This window comes from Piliocolobus tephrosceles, chromosome 8 (assembly GCF_002776525.5).
Source record: "Piliocolobus tephrosceles isolate RC106 chromosome 8, ASM277652v3, whole genome shotgun sequence".
Classification (NCBI taxonomy): Eukaryota; Metazoa; Chordata; class Mammalia; order Primates; family Cercopithecidae; genus Piliocolobus; species Piliocolobus tephrosceles.
Window position 1 is genome coordinate 39,773,194 of NC_045441.1, and position 6,345 is coordinate 39,779,538.

At 36.0% G+C, this 6,345-nt stretch overlaps 1 pseudogene; it reads left to right on the forward strand.

Moving 5' to 3' along the window:
- The first annotated feature begins 3,962 nt into the window (after nt 1-3,962).
- LOC111555722 lies at nt 3,963-5,760 on the forward strand (annotated as a pseudogene).
- Nucleotides 5,761-6,345: the final 585 nt, after the last annotated feature.

Below are 6,345 nucleotides of genomic sequence, written 5' to 3' on the forward strand. Positions count from 1 at the left end.
ATCTTATTCTTTCAATTTACACTGCCTGAATTTGAGTGTCTTTTCATATTTATTCACTATTTGGCACTCTTCTTTTGTTATTATATATTAGTATCATTTGTTCAATTTTTTATTCAGTTTTTCTTTTCGATGTCACTTTTATATAGTGATTTATCTATCCATCATACTAGTTATTCTGCTTTTATATATATCTAAACTTTTTAAAACCTGTTTGTGGTTTTAAAAACTCATATTTGTCTTTTGCTAAACAGAAGTTTTCAAACTTAAAATAGTCACATTTACCATTTTTAAAAAATGGTTTGTGTTTTCTGTGTCTTGTTTAAGAAATCTTTATGTACCTGAAGACTTCAAGATATTTTTCATTTTTTTCTCCTTACAGTTTGAATATTTGGATGTTTTTAAAATTCATGATGAAAAATCCCTAATGCAACAGTATTGAACGGTGGGGCTTTTAGGAAGTGATTAGGGCTCCCCAATATTGAATGGGATTAGTGCTTTATAAAAAGGCTAGAGAGAACCAGATAGGCCTTTGGTCCTTCTGCTTTCTGCCATGGGAGGATGCAGCAACAAGGCACCATCTTTGAAGCAGGGAGCACTCATTGGACACCAAATCTGTTGACTTCTTGATCTTGGACTTCACAGCCTCCAGAACAGTCAGAATGTAAAATTTTGTTTATAAATTATCTAGTCTAAGGTATTTTGTTGTAGCAACACAAACAGGCTAAGACAATACCTTATAAGAAAAATACTACTTCCTTATGCTTATTCTTCTAAATTGTCTCAGTAATCCTGGCTCTTTACTGCTTATAAATTTCAGCTGGTCAAATTCCAAAAACTACTTATTGGATTATGACCACAATTGCAATTAATTTATAGATAAATTGGGGAAATATTTTATTTCTTCATTATCTTCAGTGTTTTCATTAATAATATCTATATCAATATCTGTCTATAACTGTACCCACATCTATTCTATGTGTGTCTATACCTGTATCTATGTGTGTCTCTGTAATTATATTGATGGCTATAAAGATGTATCTACTTTTATACAGGATTTTATTTTTTATTCAAAAATTATTTGCAATTTAAAAAATGAAATATCTAAACATCTTTAAAAACATTTATTCCAAATGCCTTATGCTTCCTGTTGCTATTGTGAAATTATTGGTATTTTACAATTTTATTATGTTTAATTATTGTTTTCTGTACAGGGATACTGCTGCTATTTTTATGTAAATCTTATATACAATGATATTTTATTTACTAAATAAATTTTGTTTTTAATTGACACAGTAATCATACACATTTATGGGGTACACAATGATGTTTTGATACATGTATACATTGTGTAATTGATCAAATTATTATATTTAGCATATTCATTACCTCAAACATTTATTATTTATTTGTGGCAAGAACATTCAGAATCTTCTCTTCTAGATATTTTAAAATATACACTGTAATATTGTTTACTATAGTTATCCTACAGTAATACAGAACATCAGACCTTATTCATTGCATGTAACTGTAATTTTGTACCCACTGATCAATCTTTCTCCATCCCCTGCTTCCCCCTACACTCCCAGGTCTCTGGTAACCAGTACTCTACTCTGTACTTCTCTGAGATTAGCTTTTATAGATTCCACAAGTGAGGGAGATCATGTGGTTTTTGTTTTTCTGTGCCTGGTTTATTTCACTTAGCATAATGTTCTCCAGGTTCATTCATGTTGCCACATGTGACAGAATTTTATTCTCTTTTATGGCCGGGTAGTATTCCTTTGTGTATACATAGTGCATTTTCTTTATCCATTTGTCCACTGATGGACAATTAGGTTTACTCCACATCTTGGCTATTGTCAATCATGCTGTGGTAAATATGAGAGTGCAGACATCTTTTTTCACATACCGATTTCATTTTCTTTAGATAAATGATCAGCAGTGAAACTGCTGAATCGTGTAGTAGTAAATCTATTTTTAATATTTTGAGACATGCTCAGACTGTTTTTTTATGATGGCAGTACTAATTTACATTGCTACCAACAGTGTGTAAGGTTATCCATTTTTCCACATCCTTGCCAATGTTTATTCTTTGTCTTTTTATTTTTATTTTATTTTTATCTTTATTATTATTACTTTTTTGTTTTTTGAGATGGAGTCTTGCTCTGTTGCCCAAGTTGGAGAGCAGTGGCTCCATCTCTGCTCACTGCAACCTCCACCTCCCATGTTCAAGCAATTCTCCTGACTCAGCCTCCTGAGTAACTGGGAGGCATGTGCCACCACATCCAGCTAATTTTTGTATAAATATAGAGATAGGGTTTCACCATATTGGCCAGGTTGGTCTCAAACTCCTGACTTCAAGCAATCTGCCCACATTGGCCTCCCAAAGTTATTTTTTTATCTTTTTAGTAATAACCATTCTAATTGTGGTTTTGATTTTCATTTCTCTAATGATTAGTGATGAATATTTTTTTCAGGTACCTGTTGGCTCTTTGTATATTTTCTTTTCTTAAATATTTAAAGTTAATTTAACTGATTTTATTTATAATTTTTACAATTTTTAATTTCTGTGGGTACATAGTGGGTATATATATTTATAGGGTATATGGATATGACATATTTTGATACTGGCCTACAATGCATAATTATAAAATGTGTAATAATTACGTTGATATAAAAATATCCCATATACCTTGTAAATATATGTAATATATAATAATAAATAATAATATATAATATATAATAATCGGGGTAAATGAGATATCCCATTTAGCTTAGTCTAGCTAAAGATTTGTCAATTTTATTTATCTTTTAAAAATCAAACTTTTTATTTCATTGGTCTTTTATGTTGATTCTTTTTTAAATTTCATTTATTTCTGTTATGATCTTTATTATTTATTGTTTTCTGCTAATTTTGAATTCAGTTTTCTCTTGCTTGTCAAATGCTTTTAGATGCATATTATGTTGTTTATTTGAAGTTTTTCTTATTTTTTGATGTAGGCACTTATAGCTATATATTTCCCTGTTAGTACTGCTTTTACTGAATCCCATAGATTTTGGTATGTTGTATTTCCATTATTGTTTGTTTCAAGAAATTTTTCTGTTTCCTTCTTAATCTTTTCATTGATCCACTAGTCATTCATGAACATATTATTTAATTTCTGTGTGTTTGTGTAGTTTCCAATATTCCTCTTGTTACTGATTTCTAGTTTCATTCCATTGTGGTCATAGAAGTTACTTGATATTATTTCAATCTTTTTGATGTTTTGAGACTTGCTTTTGAGCCTAACATATGGCCTGTCTTTGAGAATGATCTATGTGCTGAGGAGAAGAATGTATAGTTTGCAGCTGTTGGATGAAATGTTCTGTAACTATCTATTAGATCTGTTTGGTCTACAGTAAAGCTTACATCCAATGTTTCTTTGTAGATTTTCTGTCTGGAAGATCTGTCTAATGTAGAAACTGGGATATTGAAGTCATCAACTATTATTGTATTAGGATCTATCTTTCTTTTTAGGTCTAATAGTATTTGCTTTATATATCTGGGTGCTCCAATGTTGGGTGCATATGTATTTAAATTGTTATATCCTTTTTCTGAATTGACCCTTGTATCATTATATAATGACCTTCTTTGTCTCTTTTCATAGTTTTTGTCTTAAAATCTATTTTTTTATGTAAGTATAGTTACTTCTACTCTTTCTTGGTTTCTATTTGAATGAAATATCTTTTGCCATTCCTTTATTTTCAGTCTACATGTGTCTTTATAGGTAAAGTGTGTTTTTTTTGTATTCAACACATTATTGGATCTTGGTTTTTAAATTTATTCAGCCAGTCTATGTCTTTTGAATGGAAAGTTTAGTACACTTACATTCAACGTTATAATTTATAAGGACTTACTGCTGCCATTTTAAAATTTGTTTTCTTCTTGTTTTAAGATCTTTTCTGGCAGGGGGTGGTGGGGCAAGATGGCGGCGCACCTGTCATACCGGTGAGTGAACCTAAACGTGCTGCGCCGGGTGGTGTATCGCCAGCTGTGGGAGTTCCTGGACAAGTGCGCAGGCAGCAAGGGAATAGTTTGGGATGAATACCTAACTGGACCCTTTGGCCTGACTGCACAGTATTCACGATTGAAGGGACATGAAGTGGAAAAAATGTTTTTCCACTTAAAGGAAATCATTTGTTGCAGCTGATGTCAAGAATATAATAATAATTATTTTTTTTTTGTCAGACTCAGGCTACAGTTGATGGATATAATTGCTGAAAATGTGCTCGGTGAAGATAGACGAGGCCCAACTAGAGATTTTCATATTCTGATTGTGCCACGCCCTAGCCTGCTGTATGAACAGCGGTTGAAGGATCTGGGTGTTTTGGGATCCTTTATTCATAGGGAGGAGTACAGCTTAGATCTCATTCCATTCTATGGTAATCTCTTATGCGTGGAATCAGAGGGTACGTTCAAAGAGTGCTACCTGGAGGGCGACCAGATGAGCCTGTACCACTCAGCCAAGGGGCTGATGACCCTGCACGCTCTGTATGGAACGATCCCCTAGATCTTTGGGAAAGGAGAATGCGCTGGCAAGTGGCCAATATGATGATCAGGATGAAGAGAGAGTTTACAGGAAGCCAGAATTCAATATTTCCTGTTTTTGATAATCTCTTGTTGCTTGATCGGTATGTGGATTTATTAATACCTCTTGCCACTCAGCTGACATGTGAAAGACTCACTGATGAAATTTATGGCATTCGGAACAGTTATGTGAAATTATCTCCAGAGAAATTTGCACTTAAGAAACAGGGCGGTGGTGGTAAGGACCTCCTCACGGAAGCAAATAAGCTGCAACTGAATTCTGCAGAGGAGCTCTACGCTGAGATCCGAGATAAGAACTTCAGCGCGGTGGGCTCTGTGCTCAGCAAGAAAGCAAAGATCATCTCGGCAGCATTCGAGGAAAGACACAATGCTAAGACCGTAAGGGAGATCAAGTAGTTTGTTTCCCAGTTGCCCCACATGCAGGCAGCAAGGGGCTCGCTTGCAAACCTTACCTCAATCGCAGAATTGATCAAAGATGTCACTACTCCTGAAGACTTTTTTGATAAATTAACCGTGGAACAGGAGTTTATGTCTGGAATAGATACTGATAAGGTCAACAATTACATTGAGGATTGTATCGCCCAAAAGCATTCATTGATCAAGGTGTTAAGACCAGTTTGCCTCCAATCCGCGTGTAATAGTGGGTTCAAACAAAAAGTTTTGGATTAATACAAAAGAGAGATTCTCCGACGTACGGCTATGAGCACTTACTGACCTTACACAACCTGGAGAAGGCCGGCCTGCTGAAACCGCAGGCGGGCAGAAACAATTACCCAACTATACGGAAAATATTAGCCCTCTGGATAGACGATGTTAAGGAGCAAAACCCCACGGACATATCCTATATGTACAGTGGGTATGCCCCGCTCAGTGTGCGGCTGGTCCAGCTGCTTTTCCGGCCTGGCTGGCGGAGCATCGATGAGGTCCTCCGCATCCTCCCAGGGCCCCACCTTGAGGAGCGGCAGCCACTGCCTACAGGACTGCAGAAGAAACGTCAACAGGGAGAAAACCGAGTGACTCTGATATTTTTCCTTGGGGGCGTAACCTTTGCTGAAATTGCTGCCGTGTGATTTCTCTCCTAGTTGGAAGATGGAGGTACAGAATACGTCATTGCCACCACTAAACTAATGAACGGAACCAGTTGGATAGAGGCTCTGATGGAAAAACCTTTCTAGGGTGTTCAGAGGAGACTTAACTAGTGTACTGCAGAATAAACTGCCTCTTTGAAGAAGTTGCTGAAAGGAAATAAAACCCCATAGAAGAAACATGGAATACGGAATATATTCTGGGGTCAGCTTCTTAAATTATACTACTGTTGACTGCTTTCTCCTTCTCTTTTGTATTCCTTTTTCTTTTCTTTGAGATGGAGTCTCGCTTTGTCACTCAGACTAGAGTGCAGTGGCATGGTCTCACCTCACTGCAACCTCCGCCTCCTGGGTTCAAGAGATTCTCCTGCCTCAGCCTCCTGAGTAGCTGGGACTACAGGCATGCACCACCACACCTGGCTAATTTTTGTATTTTTAGTAGAGATGGTGTTTCACCATATTGGCCTGGCTGGTCTCAAACTCCTGACCTCAGATTATCCACCCAACTCGGCCTCCTACAGTGCTGGGATTACAGGCCTGAGCCACCATGCCCAGCCCCTAATCTGCAGAATAAAGAAGAATAAAAGAGAACAAACCTGAAAAAAAAAAAAATCTTTTCTTTCTTCTTTGCTTCCTTTCTATCTTACTGAAGATAATTTTCTCTGATGGTATAAT